The sequence below is a fragment of the Hylobates moloch genome, unplaced genomic scaffold (genome assembly GCF_009828535.3).
Source record: "Hylobates moloch isolate HMO894 unplaced genomic scaffold, HMol_V3 SCAFFOLD_3, whole genome shotgun sequence".
Lineage (NCBI taxonomy): Eukaryota > Metazoa > Chordata > Mammalia > Primates > Hylobatidae > Hylobates > Hylobates moloch.
In genome coordinates this window covers 50618260-50644271 of record NW_026652278.1, presented here as the reverse complement: position 1 = coordinate 50644271, position 26012 = coordinate 50618260, and the positions used below count along the sequence as shown (strand labels likewise).

The 26012-nt window shown below is 35.0% G+C and overlaps 1 protein-coding gene across 1 annotated transcript in view; it reads left to right on the top strand.

Moving 5' to 3' along the window:
• Positions 1-26012, top strand: part of PCDH15 (protocadherin related 15) — a 1777335-nt gene that overhangs the window by 700675 nt on the left and 1050648 nt on the right. The window contains exon 4 of the mRNA XM_058436255.1: positions 12024-12074. The gene's annotated coding sequence lies outside the window, so the exon portion shown is untranslated. The remainder of the gene's footprint in view (positions 1-12023; positions 12075-26012) is intronic.

Here is a 26012-nt window from a genome sequence, read left to right as displayed (position 1 = left end):
AGTGCCAATACGCCTGCCCCATGCTACCTTGGCCTCCTCGAGACTTTGAGTGCAGACAAGCCTTGGAGGGAGGCTGAGACAGGGGCTAAGGACACCTCTGCACTGGCCTGCAGGCACCCCTTGGCATTAATAACCTGGGCGCCATGAACAGAGGCAGGAGGCTATCAGGCTTCTTGGAGGAAGACAGGGTCTCAGTGAAGCCCCACCTTCAAGCCAGGGAAGGCCTGAAGCCTGGGGACTGGGCTTTGTGTCCCACAGACTGGAGTGAGAACTTGTGGTGCCTTTTCTGGGCCCACCCATGACAGCACATAGACCAATCAGCACACACTTTCTCCTTTTGGAAGCCCATAAAATCCCTGGGCTCAGCCAGGCTCAAGGAGATGATGGGACAACCAGCTGCAGAGAGAAACTACCCTCTCTGCTGAAAGCTGGACACTCGTCGGGATGGCCTGCCTAGCAGAGAGGAGTTACCCTTTCTGCTGAGAGCTGAAGAGATGACAGGATGACCAGCTGCAACAAGGAGCTACCCTCTCTGCTGAGAGCTGAACACACATTGGGATGACCTGCCTAATGGAGAGGAGTTACCCTCTCTGCTGAGAGCTGAACACTCATTGGGATGACCTGTCTAATGGAGAGGAGCTACCCTCTCTGCTGAGAGCTGAACACTCTCCAGGACACCCTGGTTACAGAAATGAGTTACCCAGTGTGGGTCTCCTCTGAGCTGTTCTATTGCCAATAAAGCTCCACTTGTCTGCATAACTCTTTATTCCTGGATGCAGAACAAGAACTCTGGACCTGGCAAATATTAGGGCTAAAAGAGCTGTAACTGTAACACAATATGGGCGGAAACTTGCCTGTTGCCTGCCATGTTGCAGGTGACAAAAAGGAGGGAAGAGAGGAGGTAAGAGCTGTGGCCTTGTGGGGTCCCAGACCTAGAAGCTCCCCTGGCCAGGGCTGTGACAGCCTATTTAGGGCTCTGCAGTTCCTGGTGTCTCCAAGTTTCTGGCACCACACTGCGAACCCCACTATCACCTGTAGAAGCTGGTTATGGTATACCTTGTCCAACCACAGTCTCTCAGGTAGCTGGTGACTGTGCCAGCACCTGGAGTTGCCTGCCATGCTGCAGCGAGTGTGCCTGGCTATGCACAGTGACTGAACCCCCATGCTCACTCACACACCCCTTGCCACTCTGGGCTGGGCGCACCCTTGGCAGGCATGGGATCTAAGCATGTAGCAGAGTTGAGCACAGCCTGCCAGGCTGAGTTGTCAGAACCAGCCCAGTGGGCCAGAGCAAAACTCAGGCAAAGGCACCACTGGCCACAGGAGTTTCCAGCTGGTGAAGTGACACCCTGAGGATCCTGTAACAATGTCTCTGTAGCCTGTGTGTTTCTGAAAAGTTCTGGATTGGATTTCTCCCAGCAGAATATTCTGTCTGAATATCCCAGCAGTGTAACAGCATACTTCTTCAGAAAGAGGGGCCAAGGTTCTTGACTTCTTAGGCCTACCTTAGGGTTGTCCAGTCTTTCATTGAGAAAGCCCAGCTTTCATAGGGTATGGTGTATCTACACAAATTTCTTAAAATTAATTTCAATCATATCATTAGGAATTTAAAAGGGTTGCAGTACAGAAAATAATTATCCCTAGATCATAATGTTGCAATATCACGCATATACCTCATTGGTTTATTATTGTGCTTACAGACATAAACTAATTTAAGGGACAGTTTGGGGAGCAAAGACGATAAATTTCATATTTTTTTGGAGAACACCGTATTTATAGAAATGAATGTTCCCAGGGAGCCTTAACAATAATAATAGCAACAACCATAACAATAATGAGGGTTCATGTGAATCAAAGGGCAGAGACCAAGAGAGGATACAGTGAAAACACAGCCAAAGACTGGATAAATACTAAGTTCAGTATGTGACGTCTTCATCACATGACACTGCACTGTGGAAGTAATAACTGTCAACAGTAAAAGTGCTGTAGTGCTTGCAGGGGGGATTTATAGTGTATCCAGAGGAAGGGTTGTTTTCTGATTCAGTTTCTTCTCAATACATTTTGGAGAATATAAAAAAGAAGAAATACATGCATAATTATATTGGGTGAAAATCAGATATTTTTCAGCTAGTCTGTTAGAAGCATACCTAGAATATATTTAGTGTGTCATATATTTATTAGTATCATTAATTTTGCTTTCTTGTTTAGTAATTACTACCTGTTTTCCTCAGAGAAAAATATACATTTGAATTATAGCTGATTCATCAATGACCTACCAATATACACTCATGGAAAGGAATCATCTCTTTCCTTTTCTCGGTGACTTCTACCAAGAAAAGAAAATGCAGAGTGACGGTGCACATACAAAAATCAGAAAACATGGATCCATTAGGTTTGTGGCCAATATATTGCAATTAAACTCACTTTTACTGGATATTTCCTGTTTTCCAGACAGTGTGCCAGGTTCTGAGGAGACAACAATTATTAGGGTAATATGATTTCTGCATGTTAACGTGATGCCTGCATGTTAAGACCTAATAATCTTATGAGAAAACAAATTCCTAGGGAGACACTGATGGTGGGATTTTAAACATTTCTTAGCATATCTGATGACATAATATTCAACATACAGTCATGGATTCCTATGTACTTGCTGTCTTATATACTAGGATGTACCTTTAGAAATGAACCTCCCTTACCTTTTGAATTTGCAAAATGTTGTGCACTCTCTTTCCTCCAGGTTATTTCTCAAGCAAACTGACGCGGAGATGTTGGAGGAATATTACCCCTGGAAATTAGTTAAGAGCCTAGCACTGAGCTAATTGTTCTGCCTACATTATTTCAAACAATCCTCACATAAATCCTGGAGTCTAAATTATGAAATTAAACATAGAGAAAACAAAATAAAATTTAAAATCATCAAATTATATGTACATATGAATGCATTTATTTTGGAATTTATTTTTTATTTTAATGTGAGCTTGGTAAAATTACTAACAGACCTGGATTGAAAATATATTTAAATTGTTGCAATTTAAATTGAAGTAGAAAGAAAATTAAAAAAATAATCTAATCGATTTCTGAGTTGTATTTTGAAGACTGTTGTATTTGAAAGAGAATATTCAGAGAGAATATTCATCTGGGTCCTCCACTGCTAATGATTCTTGTGCAGACTTTCAATGATGTGGATAATATTGTGGAAGTATTAATTTAACAAACTGGATGTTGGATTCTTTTCTACCTAGGAAATTTCTGAACCAGCCCCTTTTGATTTCTCTCCCTTGTTGCTTAGATGCAGTTCTTTGGCAGTTTAATGCCTTAAGGAAGCTCACTCTGACCTTAGGGTGAGAGAAAGGTTTTGCCTTTTCCTCCTTTGTCTTTACTATAGAGTTCCCTCTGTGTAAACCTTTGAATTGTACATTGTTACCAGATGTGAGGCTAAATGAGATTAACCAATTTAACTTAATCTGAGTATATTTGGAAAGTAAATCTGAACATATTTAGAAAGTAAATCGGTTAATCTGCTGCATTAAAAGTGGCTTATCCTATTGAAAAGGAAATGTTAAGAGGGAGAAATTTTTGTATTCATGACACACCTGCAAGGGAAGGGTTCTGTTTTGACAGAAGAGTTCTGCATGACTCAGAGATGTCAACCCCTGTTCCTGTCCATAGGGAACTATTGAGCCTCATATTAACATTGGAAAAGACAACTCTATCCAGCTTTCTAAGGATTATAGCAATTCTCTTTCACGACCTAGTTTCCTTGAAAAGCCTTGCCTTCTCAGGCTTCCTATAACTGTCCTAGGAACTGGCATTTCTTATCTTGTTTGCAAGTAATCTCACATCATTCGAACTATTACAAAGCTTTTAAAGTGATAAAGAGATCAAATAATTAACTAGTTGCCTTAGAAATGAAGAAAAATATGGAAAAATTCGTAAATGCATGATTCTATTTCTTTGACAGCATGCTTGGAAACTCCATTAGCTGAATTTATCTCACAATTTATCAAACAAATTCATTGGCTATGCCAGGATTTTATACATGTCAGCGGAATAAATACAGTGTTGCTTGTATGTGCTTATGATGATAAAATAATGATTAAATGAATTTTAAGGGTTAAAGCCTGTGTCCAAGTTCTGACATAATTATTATTATTAATCCCTGTTGGAGAGAAAATAAAAAGAAATACTTTTGATATTATTCTTCTATTTCAGTGTATCAACATATTTATAATGTGGCACTGCGCAACTGAGGAAAGAATCTGGACTTCGAGGCCAAATCCTTGCTCTGTCATTTATTTATTAGGTGTGGGAACTCAGACAACTTCTCTGAACATTGGTTTTCTTATATGAGTTTGAAAGAGGTATAGTCATTTCTGCTTCATAGTGTAGTTGTGTGGCCAGAACTAAAACAGGTAATAGAGAATGCCTGATACATAGCAGATGCTCAAGGAACAAAAAGCTAATTTAAAAATATAATTTTTATTTATCTTATATTTTATCTTTGTCCTTTTTGTAATTTTTTATTTATACCCACCTTCTTCCCTTTTCTCCACACTTTACCTCTTGACCTTCTGAGAGTGAGCCGTGATACCTCAAATGGCACATGGAAATTGATTAGAGTTAAGGAATGGAGCATACTGAAGTGATGTGATATAGTGTGGGGCAGCTAGGAAAAAAATTATTCTGTTTTTGTTTGTTCATTTGCCTGATTGGTAGTTTATTTCTAGTCTTTCCTCAAGGCATCTAAATGTCATGGTTCATTCTGATGGCACAGAGAGACAAAAGGTCTCTCTCTTTATATTTCTATCCATTATGCTGTGATGTAAATATATCATTGTAAATGCAACTTAGTAGAAGCTATAACTGAAATAGTTATGAAAGTATTTTGTCTTCTTATTATATAGATTTTGTTTCAACCTGAGATTTTTTTTTAATCATCATATAATTGAACCCAAACCAGGTTGACCTAGGAGGGAAAATATTTAGGATAGGCATAAGCTACCAAAATCAAATACATAAATTGTAACTAGATAGTCTCTTCTCTTTGTATAGTTAGATGGAGTATGAAAATCTATTGGAGGTATTGTTTAAAGTACAACCTTACATGAATAGGCTAAAATTTAGGCTTAAGATGCAAAATTAAAATATAATAATAATAAGAAAATAACATTAATTATACTTCCACAGCAGAATATATAGTGATTTTACAAAGCTGAAGTTAAAAGGAAGAGGGGAAACAAAAAAACAACCAATGATTTTTAGTTTTGCTTTTGCCTTTGTTTAATTTCACAGCATGATATAGTTTCATTGACATACATAAAATAAAACTGAGGGCATCAGTATCATGTTAAAAGGAATAGGACAGCAACCTAACTAAAGCCAGTGAAAACATTTGCTTCAAAAAGGTAGTTATTTGTGCCATAATAGTAATAATATGTCATTGTCTAGAGTGCACTCAGAATAAATGGCTCAGCATTACCAATTATATACATCTTGACTTGGCAGCCTGTAGTTTTATTGTTGTGGGAGGGAACCATGCTCTTCATATTTCCTTGACAAATGAACTCTACCATTTGAATAACTGTTGAAACACTGCAATAAAATGAAGACATACAGAATAGTGTGTTTGCAGAAAAAATGATTTGGTTTCTCTGAGTTGTTTTAGAAAATTAGCACAATGCATTAAATCAGGTGTCAGGAAATTTCATGGTCATACCTACAATAACTTTTATTTTTGAATTGAACTATTATTAAATTGTTTCTAATACTGGATTACAGTTTAACTATACTTAGTGCTCTTTAATGCTTCATAAAATACTTTTTCCAAAAAAAAAAAAAAGATCGCACAAAATAGGTTTAGTTTCTTATTTCCATTTTTATTTTTCAGATTTCATTTTGTTTTTGTAGTTACAATATTATATGTGACCTATACAGGGAAACATTCTAATGGATGACAAAGTGATCATCATATTCTCAGCTATTATACCTTGGAAGTCTGAATCGTCTTGAAAATGAATTTGATATATTTTCTTAACCTGTGAATTAAATAATAGCTTCAACTTACTTTAAAGGTAATGAGTAATGCTTTGCTAAGACTATTTTAAACACATAGCATATAATAAAATTTGAAATTGTATGTTCAAAAAAGCCATATATTCAATTGTTTAGTAATGTAGCCACTTCCCATCCAAACAAACACTGTAGTGTTCATTTTATTGGCTCGGTATCCCTTCTTTTCTTTTGTACCTAGTCTGTTTCCTCCTTCATACCTCCAACCGTCATCTTTATGAAGGACACTCTTTTCTGCATTTGAGTAAAGGAAGGGCAATGAAAATACTCATATATATTTGGCCACCTAAAGAACAAAGTCTAATTTGAAAAATCAAGGATAAAAGCTATTACTTGTTAAATAGGCTAGGTTCCATATTATATACATTGTGATGATAATCCCCCTAATTAGGAAAGAAGAACTTGTAACCCGAGGAGATGAAGCAGCTTGCCCAAGTACAGTGACTGCTGAAATTGCAGCACAAAACTGCATATCTATGGCCGTCTTTAAGGCCCATGCTCTTTCCCTCCCTCTCAAATGATTGAAATAAATAGCTAATGAGAAAATGCAACCAAGGCACAAACATTCCATGAATTTATTCATCTAGAGCAGATTACAACCATTTGGGGGAGAGGGCAAATATACATCCTCAGTAAGGGCACTGATACTTCACCCAGAAATGACGTATCTCCTGGTTTGTTGTTATATTAGTCCATTTACACACTGCTATAAAGAACTACCCGAAACTGGGTAATTTATAAAGAGAAGAGGTTTAATTGACTCACAGTTCCACAGGCTGTACAGAAAGCATGGCTGAGGAAGCCTCAGGAAACTTACAGTCATGGCAGAATGGCAAGGGGAAGCAAGCATCTCTTAATATGGTGACAGAAGAGAGAGGGACCAAAGGGGGAAGTGCTACACACTTTCCAACAACCAGATCTCCTGAGAAATCATTATCACGAGAATGACAAGGGAGAAATCTGACCCCATAATCCAATCATCTCCCACCAGCCTCCTCCCCCAACATTGAGGATTACAACTCAATGTGAGATTTGGGTGGGGACACAAAACCAAACAGTATCAGTGGTGTATCAACTCTTTCAAATAGGGTAGTGACACGTGCATCCACATTTGTTTTTTATCTGACATGATAATATATGAAAGTAGGTATAGAGCTTATTGATTAAGTCCAACAACTCAATATCAAGTTATAAAATAAAATTCATTCTTTGAATATAAATCAGACAGTCATTTGTTTGTTTGCTTGTTTCAGTTACATTAAACTACTGGTGAATTTGAAGCTGTGATTTCATGAGCTTTTGGAAGAATGGGTCCTGTAACATTGCAAAAAAAAATCATTTGAACTGGAATTTATCAATATGAGTATTTGGTAAATTTGCTTAATTAATATTTATATAGAAGACCTTCAGATGCACAGTTATAAGATTATGATTTTCTGATGAGAAGAAATTAATCCATTCCATAATAATTAGGTTATCTCCCAAATACATTTTATACGATTTATTCCTAGAACTTTTGAAATAAATGACTACAAATATTTCACTTTTATTTGCTCAAACTGACTTATTGAAAGAGGCAATAGGGGTCTTAACTATATATTCACAAGCATTATCAAGTCATTTTCAGTGAAGTTTTTCTATAGAAGTAACGGATTATAATATGAGTCATATAAGAACTACATAAGACTATCTATGTAGGTGCCAGGTAAATTACATTGACTACATGTTTGAAAAAAATGACATTTATTTAAGGTAGGACTAAATCTCTAAAATAATGTGGTCATGAAATAAATATGTGTATGTCAATTGCTAAAATATAAGGCAAATTCGTGAATAAATCACATTATTAGCATGTACACTGCCACCAGATGATAAAATTATCTGTCTTATAAACACCAAAATCTACATTCAAAAGCAATGTTACATATATTTCACAGAGTCTTGACACTGGTTGATGAGGTTCTGCAATAAAATTGTACCAATTAAGCAATTCCAGAAAACTGTAACCTTAATACACTAGCTTTGTCCTATTTTATTCATTTATTTATTTTTGAGACAGGGTCTCACTCCGTCATTCAGCTCACTGCAACCTCCACTTCCTAGGCTCAAGCGATCCTTCTACCTCAGGCTCCTGAGTAGCTGGCATACAGACGCCACCACACCAGGCTAATTTCTTGTAGAGATGGTGGAGGGGGGTCTCACTTTGTTGCCCAGGCTGGTCTTTAACTTCTGAGCTCAAGTAATCCACCTGCCTCGGCCTTCCAAAACGTTGGGATTACAGGCAGGAGCCACCACACCTGGCTGCTTTGTTCTATTTTCATATTCACTTGGTTATTGTTATCATAAGGTCTAGAGGATAAATGATATCCTAAATGTGAAAATCTAGTGCTGCATCTTTTAATAATTAATTCCTAAAGCAATCTGAACATTGCCTGTTGACCAATACTATCATTAATACTCTAATTACAAGATAAAGGGAAGAGCTTTTTGGTAGCTTGGCTTGCTTATTCTGAAACTAAAATATTTTGTGACAAGTCTACTACATTGAAACTGAGACATAAACTGGGTCGCTGAAGGTTAATTTCTACACTGTGCTCCTGTTCAGTAGTGAAATTCATATCTAGAACAACGTATTGTTGCCATTTATATACATTGTCATATGTACGCTTTTTGTTTAAGCAAATTGGAATATATCTTGGTGATGTTTGTGTTACAAAACCAAATCATAGCAATGCTTTTAATGTCAAAGGCATTCCTGAAGAAATCTGTAGAATGCAATTTTTATTTGTAAAAGTAATGGATTGAAATTAATTTCTTCCTTTTGAAATGCAAACAAGTTCAACTTTTATCATTTATTTAGTTACCACCTTAACTAAATACTAACAAACTTTTTCCTAAACTTTAGATAAAATCAACAAAGATTATTTAAGACTTTGCTCAAATCTCCTTCAATCTGCCCTGTTTATTACATATTATAAGTTTCAGCCACCCTACTCACAACCTTCTTTTTTTACACTGACAATTTTCCCCTTAAAATTATCACGTTCGAATATTATATATAATTTACTTGTTTTATTTGTGTTACGTGTTGTTTATTTCCTGGGTATTGCTGCCAAGTAAGTGCCAAAGTAAAAGACTTTTAAAAATGTGTTTACTGATATATTCCAGTTGTCTAGGAAGATGGCAGATGCACCTGGTATATGGTGATCAATAAGTTTGAACATGCCTGAAATAAGTAAATAAAATATTTAAACAATTAGTGACAACAACGCAGTAAATCTTTTGTGGGTGTATATGTTTTAATTTTTCTTCTTACAATTAATTGCATAGGCAGATAAAGAATACTAATTGTTACAATTGAGAAACATTTTAGGGAGGCTTTGATTACATGTCTTTTTTTAAAAAAAAAAAGCACTTTATTATTGGAATGCAAAGCAAATTTTAAGCAACTCTAAAAATTATTTTCTACTGAAATACATATTTGGAAAATATGTCATTCCTTTGTTAGAAAGTTATAAGAGTAATACAAATAAAAAGATATCATCTTTGGTCGGGTGTGGTGGCTCATGCTTATAATCCTAGCACTTTTGGAGGCCGAGGCGGGCAGATCACACGTCAGAAGTTCGAGACCATCCTAGCTAATACGGTGAAACCCATCTCTACTAAAAATACAAAAAATTAGCCAGGCCTGGTGGTGGGCGCCTGCAGTCCCAGCTACTTGGGAGGCTGAGGCAGGAGAATTGCTTGAACCTGGGAGGTGGGGGTTACAGTGAGCCAAGATCGCACCATTGCACTCCAGCCTGGGCCACAGGGTGAGGCTCCGTCTCAAAAAACAGAAAAGAAAATTACAGAACGGAAAGGGAGGGGAAGGGAAGGGAAGGGAGGGGAGGGGAGGGGAGGGAATTATCTTTAATCATGATCATGAAGTAAAAATAAAACCATTCCTGTGATAGTTTATAAACTTTATAAATTTATTTTCTCATACTTAGAAACAGCTGAAAAAGAAAGATAGCACCATTTAAATAGATATTTGCTTTCGTATCCTTGTGATAAATAATAAAATTTGAAATATTAAGATAAAAATTAATGAATTAAAAAATACCTTAAGGTTAAACTATTTCAGCATCAGTTATTTGCATCATCTTAATGTATTAGGATATAACTTAGATCCACTTTATATTCATCTAATTTCCACAAATAAATACTCTAAGTCCAGCAAGTGAATTATTTACAGGAACTTCATACAGCTGAATTTCTTTTCGTGTAATAATAATTTTTTTTAATGGCAATCGTTACTTTTATGATAGCTTCTAATTCCAGGCTTGTTATGAATGTGCTGCATGACCTTAAGCAAGACTCTATCTTGCAGAAAAATGGAGTTCAGTCTCCATGATCTCCAAGTTTCCTTCCTCTTCTATGATTTTGTACCTTTGTCTCTCATTGTACCATATATGATTTGGCTTTTGTAGTAAAACACTTAGCATTAACAAATATACATCTATTCTTTTAATTTACCAGTGTTGTATTTTTTAAATGGACATGTTATACTGAAACTATGGTTAGAACTAGAATCTTTCATGCTACATGTTATCTATATATTCAGGATTCAAAATGTTTCTTGTACTGTTTTCCTTGGGACTACATTTTAAAAAGGAAAGTGCTTTCGTAGGAGTCTGCCTTGTTCTGGGCAGTAAGTAAATACTGCTTAGAACAATACTGAACTAGGTATTTATTGGATAGAAAATTCAGTATTCCAATAAGTACTTAACTAGGTATTTATTGGCTAGAAAAATGGTACAATGGATTATATCTTTATCTTATTGAGAGAAGTGGGAGTTGCTGAAAAATCTGGGAAATATAAATAAAATATAGTGTGATTATCATCCTGGAATATTCCTTAATTGTCTTCTCTAAAATGTTAACTTAGATATCTTGTCTCAAAGCCAACATAATCAATTATAGTTTTTTCAAGATATGAAAATAACCTTAATTTATTATTGTATTATTTTATCCAAAACTTTATTTCTATGTTCTTCAAAATATTACAGTGTGAAATACATCATTCTTCCATTTTTAAATAAATGAACATATTAAATATATGTACAATGTGTGAGGTTGTTCTTGCGTTGCTATAAAGACATACCTGAGACTGGCTAATTTTTAAGAAAAGAGGTTTAATTGGCTCATGGTTCTGCAGTCTGTACAGGAAGCATTGTGCCAGCATCTGCTTCTGGGGAGGCCTCAAGAAGCTTCCAATCAGGGTAGAAGGTGAAGAAGGAGCAGGCATCTCACATGGCAAAAGTGGGAGCAATAGAGAGTGGGAGTGAGTGGTGTCACACACTTTTAAGCAACCAGACATCTTGAGAACTCACAGTCACCAGGACAGCACCACGCCATGAGGGATCAGCCCACATGACTCAAATACCTCCCATCAGGCCCCACCTCTAACACTGGAGATTACTTCTCACCATGAGATTTGGAGGGGATATCCAAACTATATTACACAGAAAGAAGGATTTTTTCATAAGTTATTTTATTACCCAGGTGTAATCATCAAATATATTCAGTTATATTTATTGCTCAGTTTTAAGTAAAATATCTAGCATATCAAATCTAAACACAATATGCCTTATGCATTATTTCCATACTGCTTTTGAAATTTGAAAAATTAGTTTCCAAAATGATCTAATATCTGAATCTAAAAGCAATTAAAACATTTTGTGAATACAAAATTTAAGTAGAATTAACACATTTCTAAGGGTACACACATACATTACATTTGTTTCTGGCTGTAAGAACATATAAAACAAGCTATAAAATATATAAACACCAGAAGTTATAAAGAAATACTTAGTAGTTAACAAATAGTTTTCTTTTAAATAACTACATAATTGTTGTTTCAATTCAAATTAGAAAATACCTTTGACTGAATACGTTCTTTTTATTTACAGGAATTTGCATTGTCATGTTTTGAAATACCATTCCAAAGACCTGCAAATAAGGTATGCTATGTTTTATTTAATATTCAAGTATGTGTTTAAAATTTCATGTCAACGGTTTACAAACTAAGAGCTGTATCTCAAAAGAGAATCATAAGTAGAGTGTTGATTTTTGAATTCAAGTTATAACTATCATCTAAATGTTGAAATTACTTTGTGATTGTTCTTTCCCTTTATTGAAAACCCACTTGTAAAGAGATGTCCACTATTTGCTGGTTTATTCAAGTACAGTATCAATTGTTTGAAGCAGAATACAAACGTTTGTTTTGCTTAATTTATTTGCCATCCAACAAAGACTTTCTTGCCAACATATTATGTGGCAATTGTCATGCAGCAATTCGTATACAGAATGTAACTCATGTAGAAACATTTATCCAAATCCAACAGCCGTAGGAGCAAGACCATGGGAAAGTATGAAGTAATCAATATTTGGAAAAACATAAAATCTAAAATCTGAATTTGGGTTATAGTAAGACACTGAAAGAGTTCTTCTTAAAATATATGTGTATGGCTCTTTATTCTCAATATGTACTTGCTTATTGTAGTCATATAAAAGCACCTAATATTAAATTGAATTAAGGTATTACCTGAGATTTTAATATTGGAAACACTGTTTTTTTTTTTACTTTGTATAAGGGGAAAATATTGCATTTAACAACAAAAGCATTTGGATATGCCAACTCACTTATTTGTGGCTCTTTTCTCTTTGAAGAGCCTCATGTAACCAATGTTGTTCTGCCTGAGTGGTGGCTAAAAGGAAGGAAGAAAGTGCAGGAATATTAAAATCTGAAAAGTAAATGTCAATCTTCAAGGCCCTGGCTTTTAGGAAAACTTAAGGAGAAGAAACATTTTTTTAAAAACATCTTATTGGCATGACTTGGCATTCATATTACAAGTAAAAATCCAGTTCATGGAGTTAAGCTATTTTTTTTTTTGGCTGGGAAATTCAGTTGCACCTTAATCTAGGGAATAAATCAAGAAAGAGGCATTGTACTTCCTTATTTCAGTCATGTTTTCATTCTTATATTCTCACCAGAACTTTCAGAAAAGTCAACAGCTGGATAGTAGAATTTGGAATCTTTTCAAACTCGTATGTCTCAGCTGTTTCTCCTCTAGTTTTTGAAGGAGGCAAAATTAGATGTGAATGCTTTATGATAATACTTTCAATGCATGTTTCTAACTGAATACAGTAAAATAAAATTGAAAGTTAAATTAAAAATATTTTGGATAAAATAATACAATAATAAATTAAGGTTATTTTCATATCTTGAAAAAACTATAATTTATTATGTTGGCTTTGAGACAAGATACCTAAGTTAACAACTAGTAGGTTGCATTTATGTTTACCTACTTTGTTTCTTTAAAAATACTCCTGGGCGTGGTGGCTAACACTTGCAATCCCAGCACTTTGGGAGGCAAAGCCGGGTGGATCACAAGGTCAGGAGTTCGAGACCAGCCTGGCCAACATAGTGAAACCTTGTCTCTACTAAAAATACAAAAATTAGCTGGCTGTGGTGACACGCACCTCTAGTCCTGGCTACTCAGGAGGATGAGGCAGGAGAATCGCTTGAACCCGGGAGGCAGAGGTTGTGGTGAGCCGAGATCGTGCCACTGCACTCTAGCCTGGGCAACAGAGCGAGACTCCATCTCAAAAAAAAATACCCTTAGATACCCTTAGCTGTTTTTCAATTATAGTATCACCAATAGCCAAATAAATTTTAAAAAGAAAAGTAGACTAACGTGTATGGCTAAAAAAATCCTTGACTGATTCAGCCTGTTCTTTTTAGTGATGCATACCTCAAAATAATAAGAACTATTGTTTCTTTGGTTCCCCAAATAATCAATAACCAAAACAGAATGACAAATTGCAATAAAAACATCCCAAATTAAACAAAATAATGTTTTGCAGAGGAAATTTCTTGCCTCTTTTAGGAGTATTATTAGTTGGCATCATATAGTTAAATTACTAAAAGAATCTTACTGGCCTCTGACAAATGAGACAACAGTGCAAAGGGGGCAAAATCCTCTTCTCTAAGCTGTTATTCAGAGAACAGAAAGTGTAAAAATACTGTAGTGGTGAAATAAGTTTTTCAAATATTAAACTTACCTCTTGTCTTTGAGGTATTTGAGTATAGTACAATGAAGCCTCACCCAGACATTCAGCTCAAGAATTGCTATGACTTCCAAAGTCTTCAACCTGAGTGTTTAGATCATTCGTCCTACTGCCTGAAGGGTAGTAGGCTATGAATAATCTGTGGAAGTATAATCCCTGAGGCAGTAAATCTAGGATTTCTTATAGATGGGCCCTTCATGACTGACTTTTAGGAGAAGAGGAATTATGAATACAATCCAAATGATTGGTATGTGCCATTGTTCTACTCTTATCAGGGTAAAATGAGGATACACTGTAGCTATTTTTATTGTTCATTCTAAGAAGCTGTCTTCAAATATCTATTTTTATGTATGTCCCATATTTAAAAGATAAAATAATGCATATCATGCTTTCTTATCTGAATTTTTATTCTTGATTCTGCTGTCAGAGTGATGAATATATATAGATAGGCATGTTGCAAGGGAACTTCTAAGAGTGATGGAGATAAGAAAATATTTAGTATTCTCAGTAGCAGATAAATGAAAAGGAAATCTGTTGGTTACATTTGGTATTCAGTTCTTTTAATCAGTGCTGGTAAGGCAGGCTTCCAGAGTGTTTTAGAATATTTAACATTCACTACTTATATACAGGCCCAAAGGACATGAAGCAAGCCGAAGATGCCTGCTTTGGCTAATTCTATCTGTCCTATTTTTGTAATACTCTATAATAAACAGACTCCTTTCATTAAACATGCCATTTTTATTTCTTTATTTTTATTTCTTTATGAACTTTGGTTTCTTTCTAGTTGGCCATAGGAATAACTGAATTTTTAACACAGAAATAAAAGTCACTTTCAACATTGTGCTTGTTACAGCTATAGACAATCAAATAACTGATATTTGAACCACAAAATGTTTCAAATTTGGAGTTCAACTTTCACGTCAATCTGAATAACCTCTTAATTTTGTATCTCTTCTTTCCTGTGCTGTATCCTCTGTTTCTAAGTCTGGCTAGCCCACATTACTTTTGTTTTGGCTTAGGTGGTTCATAAAATAATTTCTGTATGCCTCTCTACCTATGCTATCACTTAAGGCTTTCTTCAAGCATGACTGCTAAATTCTTCCCTAAACATTATATAGCCTTGCTAACCTGAAATGTGTTTTACCCTCATCGTGTATACTCTATAAGTAACCACAGATTATAAAGCCTTGTCTTCTAATTGCACTGAACAATATATTGCTTTATGAATTCACTTTGTTGTCCATTGACAATACATTGTATTAGTGTTGTCTCTCCAGCTAGATGACAAGTTTCTGGTCAGATGGGCTATGTTTCTATGGGACAAGAGGCACAAAACAAAAACACTTCTGAATTCAAATAACTAAAATGATCATGTCATATGTACCTGCTTTGCAAAAGTTTCAAGAAATTAATTCATAATGTATTATAATATGTGTATTATTATAAACAGCAAGCAAACAGATTATGGACTGTATAAATGCTGCTTTTCCAGTGATTAGACAAGCAAGGCTACAGTGATTAGACAGATGATTAGACAAGCATGGCTACAGTGAGAGAAATGTTTGACCTATCCACAATGTAACTCATCTAGAATTTAATAACTGATTTTCTTCTCCCTATAGTCACATTCTAAGAACCTGTGAAGAACAAGATTTAATTCCATCACTTGTTTAGAGCTTTGTATAAATAATTCAGAAATACTCTAACAGTTTTATCTGTCATAAGTATGAATTATTATATTTTATGTAATCTAGGAAATTATTAGTCTCTATTTTGTAAAATGAGGAATAGAGAATGTTTACATACCCAACTCTTTTTCAGTATTTGTTAATTTAATTTAACCTCAGATTAAAATCTTATTGTTTGAATTTTTAAACAATATTTATATGCTTTCTCATGGAAATGCACCCCCACACCCGAAACACATGCACACTAACCAAGCAAGTTATTCTGCTCAAGGACAAGTTACTTTATTAGCATCATTAAATCATCAGTGAGAATATGGAGATAATAGTTGGGGTGAGGACCTACCTCACACAAATAATTTACAGATTAAATATATTATTTTAGTTAAAATATTTAGCTAAATGGCCCTTAGCAAATGCTTAATAAATAGTATATTCAATCAATGGTAATCACATAAACATTTATGGTTAAATTTCTCATTTTCAGTGCATTATAATACATATTTCATATTTTTTTAAATCTGGGTATTATCATTTTTGGTTTTTAGTGTACTTTTTAGAGTTTTTTTAAAATTTCCTTTTTTTGTGTATCTCAAAATTCCTATTTACTATGAACACATGTAACATATTTGCTGGAATAAAAATTTTAAGCTGAAACTTTTCAAGCTGAGGGTCACCTAATATACCCCAGTGTCTAATAATGTAGATAGTTTAAGTGTCAACCTAATTCCAATCTCTTTGGATGATTTTCCCTCTCAATCTTCTATATTTCCTTGTCATGAACATTTGAAAAGTCCAGGAGGAGATGTGTTATGTCACATTTCTCATTAAGTTTGCCTGGAAATGAAATTTTTAAAATGTGATTTCCTTTAAATTGAGGAAAAATATCTTTTAAAAATAGGTGTGGTGGCAGGTACCTGTAAACTCAGCTACTCAGAAGACTGAGGCAAGAGAATTGCTTGAACCTGGGGGGCAGAGGCTGCAGTGAGCCAAGATCGTGCCATTGCACTCCGGCTTGGGCAACAAGAGTGAAACTCCATCTTAGAAAAAAAAAAAGAAAAATTATTATTATTTCCATTCTCATTTATTTTTTTCCAATTAATTTCTCTAATTCAGTGATGGAATATTCCAGATCAATCCTCCATGCATCTCAATGTTGTTTGTTTAATTATTGGTTTATAATCACTCTTTTTTGCATTAATTTCCCTAATTTGGTGACGGAATATTCCAGATTAATTCTCCATGCATCTCAATGTTTTTTGTTTAATTATTGGTTACTCTTACCCTTTTCTTTTGATTTCTGAGAAATTTTTTGCATTTTTTTACTTTACTAGACACTGTGTTTCTTCTTTTACCTGTTATTCACTGCTTTCTTCGATAGCTTTTAATTTTAAAATATTTTTCCTTGTCTTCAAGCAAATGACTTCACATTATTCTTATAGTTAGATCACACTAATTTATTGACAAAATTAAATATTTGATCTACTGAGAAAGTAAAATTTATTTTATTTAAACTGTAACTAATCCAGCCTACAACAGGAGCCTCCATGTTCTTGTTAGCTAGGGAGGAGAAATAAATAAATCCTATTATATAATTAATCGACCTGTGCATTATTTGGTCTGTTTTGAATAAAAAATGCTCAGTCTTTTGGTGTTGCCAATGTTTCCTCCAACTTCTCTCACTAAAGTAGTGTCTGGGGGTGTATGTATGTGGGGTAAGGAAGAAGAAGTGTCAGATATTGTATAACTCAGAAAGTCCTCATGATCATATAAATAAAAATGTGTTAAGAACTATGCCCTCTACCTCCTTTATTCTTCGATATGACATTCCTTGTTCCCCCAGACCTTTACATCTGAAGTCAGAGCCTCTACATGTTTTGTGACCTTGATTAGGGCACAGTAGTGACCAGCACTTTGCACTGTGATGAAGTCTGAATTTGAATCCTGCTGGCTGTAAAAAAAAATGAGGCACATTCTACAGCCTTCTTCAAAACCACCTGTCCCTGCTCCAAGTACCTGTTTTGGTCCACTTATTAGCTAAATTATCTGCTAAGATGATGTGTATAACACGTAAGAACTTATGACTGCTAAGAAAGCTTAGAATTCAGAGTGCCCCTCTTTTTGACAATAATAAACTACCAAGTTTACCTCGAAGAGGCTTTCAGAATTCTCAAAGGCAAGTGAAGGCAAGAGACCATACTCTGCCTTTGGCATTTACCTATCTTATATACCAAAACACCTCTCTCTGAATATATCAGTCTTCCGTCAATTTTTCGTCTCGCAAACGTTGTAGGCTAGAAGAAGAGACCACACTTTTATTCACCATCCTCTCGCTATTGATCAGACACAGAAACTGTAATAATCTCAGGAGAGATCGCTAGATCTGAATCCTGTGTTGCTTTTGCGCTAAAGTAGGTGTGAAGGCCAGAAAATTCCCTCCCAATACAGTGGCCTTGCTCACAAGGCTGCTGACTCACATATTAGGATAATGTATGTTAGAAGATAGAATTTGCCTATTTTTTCTCTCAGCATTTCCTCTAAAGATATTCCAATCTTTTCCAGACTGTCTAATGATCTCAATAGAATAGACATGATGGTCTGGCACCCAAAAGACATGACAAAAACTCCTAATTTTCAGCTGCCTTTCGAATTTTGTTTAGAACATTGATAATGTGTTTCTCAACCATGTCCTCTATTTCCTATAGTGCATTGGTGTCAAAAGGACCACTCATTTCCAACATGAGATAAGGTTCCATTTTCTGATATTATTTTTCTCAGTATGACCCCCTTGTTTCCTTGACTTGCTCATCCTGTTGAGTGTGATGCAATATCTTTATATTATGTATATGTACAACTAAGCAGGAGTTTATGTGTTTTATTGAAGATTGAATTACAGCAGCTGTGATTTTTCAGAGAAAGAGGACAAGTTTAGGTCTAGATGAGTTGCAAGATATCTTATGTAGATGGTTGCAAGTACCAAAGTCAAGAAAATTATACTCAGTTTGGTATAATTTTTTTGACTTTGATACTTGCAACCATCTACATAAGATATCTTGCATCCAGGAATTGAACTCAGCTCTGCACAAAGTGGACCTAATAGACATCTACAGAACTCTCCACCCCAAATCAATATAATATACATTTTTTTCAGCACCACACAACACCTATTCCAAAATTGACCACATAGTTGGAAGTAAAGCTCTCCTCAGCAAATGTAAAAGAACAGAAATTATAACAAACTGTCTCTCAGACCACAGTGCAATCAAACTAGAACTCAGGATTAAGAAACTCACTCAAAACCACTCAACTACATGGAAACTGAACAACCTGCTCCTAAATGACTACTGGGTAGGTAACGAAATGAAGGCAGAAATAAAGATGTTCTTTGAAACCAATGAGAACAAAGACACAACATACCAGAATCTCTGGGACACATTCAAAGCAGTGTGTAGAGGGAAATTTATAGCACTAAATGCCCACAAGAGAAAGCAGGAAAGATCCAAAATTGACACCCTAACATCACAATTAAAAGAACTAGAAAAGCAAGAGCAAACACATTCAAAAGCTAGCAGAAGGCTAGAAATAACTAAAATCAGAGCAGAACTGAAGGAAATAGAGACACAAAAAACCCTTCAAAAAATTAATGAATCCAGGAGCTGGTTTTTTGAAAAGATCAACAAAATTGATAGACTGCTAGCAAGACTAATAAACAAGAAAAGAGAGAAGAATCAAATAGATGCAATAAAAAATCATAAAGGGGATATCACCACCGATCCCACAGAAATACAATCTACCATCAGAGCATACTACAAACACCTCTACGCAAATAAACTAGAAAATCTAGGAGAAATGGATAAATTCCTCGACAAATACACCCTCCCAAGACTAAACCAGGAAGAAGTTGAATCTCTGAATAGACCAATAACAGGCTCTGAAATTGTGGCAATAATCAATAGCTTACCAACCAAAAAGAGTCCAGGACCTGATGGATTCACAGCCGAATTCTACCAGAGGTACAAGGAGGAGCTGGTACCATTCCTTCTGAAACTATTCCAATCAATAGAAAAAGAGGGAATTCCCTCTAACACATTTTATGAGGCCAGCATCGTCCTGATACCAAAGCCTGGCAGAGACATAACCAAAAAAGAGAATTTCAGACCAATATCCTTGATGAACATTGATGCAAAAATCCTCAATAAAATACTGGCAAACCGAATCCAGCAGTACATCAAAAAGCTTATCCACCATGATCAAGTGGGCTTCATCCCTGGGATGCAACGCTGGTTCAACATACGCAAATCAATAAATGTAATCCAGCATATAAACAGAACCAAAGACAAAAACCACATGATTATCTCAATAGATGCAGAAAAGGCCTTTGACAAAATTCAACAACCCTTCATGCTAAAAACTCTCAATAAATTAGGTATTGATGGGACGTATCTCAAAATAATAAGAGCTATCTATGAGAAACCCACAGCCAATATCATACTGAATGGGCAAAAACTGGAAGCATTCCCTTTGAAAACTGGCACAAGAGAGGGATGCCCTCTCTCACCACTCCTATTCAACATAGTGCTGGAAGTTCTGGCCAGGGCAATCAGGCAGGAGAAGGAAATAAAGGGTATTCAATTAGGAAAAGAGGAATTCAAATTGTCCCTGTTTGCAGATGACATGATTGTATATCTAGAAAACCCCATTATCTCAGCCCAAAATCTCCTTAAGCTGATTAGCAACTTCAGCAAAGTCACAGGACACAAAATCAATGTATAAAAATCACAAGCATTCTTGTACACCAATCACAGACAAACAGAGAGCCAAATCATGAGTGAACTCCCATTCACAATTGCTTCAAAGAGAATAAAATACCTAGGAATCCAACTTACAAGGGATGTGAAGGACCTCTTCAAGGAGGACTACAAACCATTGCTCAATGAAATAAAAGAGGATACAAACAAATGGAAGAACACTCCATGCTCATGGGTTGGAAGAATCAATATCATGAAAATGGCCATACTGCCCAAGGTAATTTATAGATTCAATGCCATCCCCATCAAGCTACCAATGACTTTCTTCACAGAATTGGAAAAAACTACTTTAAAGTTCATATGGAACCAAAAAAGAGCCCGCATCACCAAGTCAATCCTAAGCCAAAAGAACAAAGCTGGAGGCATCACGCTACCTGACTTCAAACTATACTACAAGGCTACAGTAACCAAAACAGCATGGTACTGGTACCACAACAGAGACATAGATCAATGGAACAGAACAGAGCCCTCAGAAGTAATGCCTCATATCTACAACTATCTGATCTTTGACAAACCTGACAAAAACAAGCAATGGGGAAAGGATTCCCTATTTAATAAATGGTGCTGGGAAAACTGGCTAGCCATATGTAGAAAGCTGAAACTGGATCCCTTCCTTACACCTTATACAAAAATTAATTCAAGATGGATTAAAGACTTAAATGTTAGACCTAAAACCATTAAAATCCTACAAGAAAACCTAGGCAATACCATTCAGGGCATAGGCATGAGCAAAGACTTCATGTCTAAAACACCAAAAGCAATGGCAACAAAAGCCAAAATTGACAAATAGGATCTAATTAAACTAAAGAGCTTCTGCACAGCAAAAGAAACTACCATCAGAGTGAACAGGCAACCTACAGAATGGGAGAAAATTTTTGCAACCTACTAATCTGACAAAGGGCTAATATCCAGAATCTACAATGAACTCAAACAAATTTGCAAGAAAAAAACAACCCCATCAAAAAGTGGGCAAAGGACATGAACAGACACTTCTCAAAAGAAGACATTTATGCAGCCAAAAAACACATGAAAAAATGCTCATCATCACTGGCCATCAGAGAAATGCAAATCAAAACCACAATGAGATACCATCTCACACCAGTTAGAATGGCCATCATTAAAAAATCAGGAAACAACAGGTGCTGGAGAGGATGTGGAGAAATAGGAACACTTTGACACTGTTGATGGGACTGTAAACTAGTTCAACCATTGTGGAAGTCAGTGTGGCGATTCCTCAGGGATCTAGAACTAGAAATACCATTTGACCCAGCCATCCCATTACTGGGTATATACCCAAAGGACTGTAAATCATGCTGCTATAAAGACACATGCACACATATGTTTATTGCGGCACTATTCACAACAGCAAAGACTTGGAACCAACCCAAATGTCCAACAACGATAGACTGGATTAAGAAAATGTGGCACATATACACCATGGAATACTATGCAGCCATAAAAAATGATGACTTCATGTCCTTTGTAGGGACATGGATGAAACTGGAAAACATCATTCTCAGTAAACTATCTCAAGGACAAAAAAACAAACACCCCGTGTTCTCACTCATAGGTGGGAATTGAACAATGAGAACTCATGGACACAGGAAGGGGAACATCACACTCTGGGGACTGTTGTGGGGTGGGGGGAGGGGGGAGGGACAGCATTAGGAGATATACCTAATGCTAAATGACGAGTTAATGGGTGCAGCACATCAACATGGCACATGGATACATATGTAACAAACCTGCACATTGTGCACCTGTACCCTAAAACCTAAAGTATAATAATAAAATAAAATAAAATAAAAAGAAAATTATACTCAGTTTGGATGATGACATGTGCCAGGCCTACCACTATATATTCTGTAAGGAGCTGAAAAATAACAAACATTTTTGATGGATAAAGACAAATGGTATCCCAAGTGATGTGTTATATTCTACCCAGCTAATGATCTCTTGTGTTTTGTTATTCTGTCTTTACCTTCATGAGGATCTGTGAAGGTCAAACATGGAGCCTAAAAAAATAAGCTTGGCAGCACATTGGACCTCAAAGCCTTTCTCTTCTCTAATGTTTTCCCCATTCTCATAATAACGAGCAAAAATCTTACATAGTATGTGTTAAGTAGAAATTCCCATCTGTAGACTTAAGCACTACGGCACAGTTATATTCTTTATTACATTTTATATTTTATTTACATTTATCTTTTTGCTTTGTTTTTGCTTGCCAAAATGGACATTAAACTCATTGATGTATCTTATAATTTTAGAATATTTTTGGAATCCCAGAGACTTAATCATACTTCTTAAACATGTATGTTTAGAGTTGTATCAGCTTTCCTCTTTTACACTTATTTATGCAAAGCCATTACAGCTACATCTTTATCCACACTCATGTGATGATGGGGAACATTATTTTATTTTGAAGTTATTTATTAAGGATTCATAGTCACCTGTCATATCATCTAAGTTCATTAAAGTGATCTTCTCACTTCAAAAGCCAAAGACACAGTTGATCTCTGTATGTGCAATATACGAATATAGGGCACATTTATCTAAGAAATGTATTATCTCAATCTAAACAGTGTGCAAAGCACAATATTTCTGTATTTTTCCACTTTATCATTTAATATATTAAAGGGTACAATTATGCGACTTTTTCTGAATGGCTAATGTTTCTCTAATTTTATTTCAAGATACTATGGGTGCTGTGATATTTTGTAATGAAGTACTTTGCCCTCTCATATATAAATGGTGTTTGAGATTTTAGGGTTATTCTCACAATAAAAAAGTGATTATTTATATCACATTCTCTTTAAAGAATGTAAGAACAATTAATTCAATATATTTAATACATTAAAAACCTTGTTGTTCCTCATATCTGCCTCTCAAATGTATTAGAATCATTTTTTATAACCTACATTATTATAGATAATGTATCATCTCAGAATTCGTGGAGTTCTTGAGGGTTCTCAAGTAGTCATAATATAGACCAAGAAGATTTTTTCATGTGTGGATTTATCAGGCTTCTTTTTCATATGCAGAGAGAATTAAAGAGCCTCTGTACTGTCCTAAATTTGTATATATAGATCATATATATATATAGATCTCCACAATTAGCTATTCAAAATACTTAACAATTTACATCTTTCTGACCTTTGTCTTCTTATATGAAGTATTGTGTTGTGTGTGCGTGTTTGGGGAAAGGTTGAATTTTTGATTTCCTTGTCATTATGCTATTGATAATAAGGAAGCCCCTAGAATGTGCTGATTACTTACTCAGAGACTGTACTATTCAGTCCCCCTAACAATCCATAAGACAGTATTTCCCCTTCTATGCATATGAGGAAAGTACACTAAGTTATACATGATTAGGAGAACTAATAAGGCACAAATGTCTGTCTCACATCAAGGTTCATTATTCTGCGGTTTTACTTTGCTACCAATTAACTGTACTAAATAGTAAAAATAGGAGGTTCTTGAATTTTGAGAGTCATTAGTTCTTCAATGAGCCAGGTCACTGATGCATATTACACATAACTTGGTTTTGGCCTGTAATATTGTTATACTCATATATATGGCTTAGTGGAGACATCATTAATAACACATTGTGTGTGTCAAATGCACCTCATGGAACATTTAACGAGATAGACCAATTTCTAATTATATTCTCACAATACAATTAAAAGAATTCAAGTCAAACCAGAGTCTGGGAGAAAGTTTTTTCCAAATAACACATCTGTAAAAGACATATTTCATTATTTAGCATATACAGAAACTCAAAACTAAGTAATAAAATAACCCACTTAAAAAAAAAAAAGAAAAAAATGAACAAGCACTTAACCCCAAAAGGTGTACTGAAAAAAAAACAACAACATGAAAATGTGCTGAACATCATTAAGGAAATACAAATTGAAACCACAATAAGATACCACCACATATCTGTTAGAATTTCTAAAACTACTAAAATTACACAATTGTTTTGGAAATCAGCTTGGCAGTTTCTTAAAATCATTAAACTTATGCCCACCATATGAACCTGCCAATCCGTCCTAAGTATTTACCTAAAATAAAAAGCATATGTGTATGCAAAGATTTACACATGAATGTTCACACTAGTTTGACTTATAATAGCACCAAAATAATAAAACCAAAATGTCCAGCAAGAGCTGGATGTGTATATACATATATAAATTGTAGTACATCAGTGCATTGGAATATTCATAATTCAGGGAAAAGAAATATTGATATACCCAACCACATGGATAAATCTAAAAATAATCAGCCTGAGTGAATAAAGTCAACCAAAAATAACAGTACATGCTCTCTGAGCCCACAAATATATAATTGTAGAAATCCCAAACTAATCTATTGTGACAGAAAGGAGATTAGTGAATGTCTGGAATGGCAAAAACAGAGAGGAGTAGGAGAAGGAAAAGGTTTAACAGAGCACGAGGAAACTTCTGGGGGTGATACATATGTCCTTTATCTTGATTGTAATTGTTGTTTCATGTTTACATGCATTAAGCTTGTCAAATTGTATGCTTTACTTATGTGAAATATACTGTATGACAAGACTCAACAAAGCTATTTAAAAAATACTCATTGTGGTTAGCCTTTAGAGTCAGAGACATCAGCAAAAGTTCCTAAAGGGAATTCTTGAATACCAAACTTTGATTGTGGGAGAGCAGAATATGACATCTAGTTGGAAATTGTAAAAGATGTGCAAGATAGAAATTATTTGTTTTTCATTGTTGAATAGAAATGTTATCATTTTGCCTGGAATATATATAGTTTTATTTTATTTTCTTATAATTAACTAGTTCACTGAAGGAAGGACTACAATTGTGAAACCTAAAAGAGAAAAGATCAGCCTTTTATTCTTGTATATGAAATCCACCAGTTTTTAATAGCATTGCGTGGTAAGCATTGTGAATATTCAAATGAAACACCTATTAATTTTCAAAAAATGCATTTCTTCTTAATTATGTCTAATAGAGAATAGTTTATAATTTATTCTCATTTAATTTAAAATTACTTTGCATTACTCTTTTGACCTAGTTTTAAATTTTTATGATTTTCTTTATAATAATTTCTTCCTATATTGTTAAAATGATGTTGACAATAGAATGATAAAATTTGATTCTAATGAATTTGCTTATGAATCAGTTAATTTAGGGTGAGAAAGGGATATAATCACTTAGAATCTCAACTCGTAAACTTCACTTAAACATTGTGTCTATATCAAGTTTGTTTATATACATCTATACAAAATAAATACTGTAAATATGTATATTTTCAAAAGGCATCTCTTCATCATGGAAATTTTCATGTGACT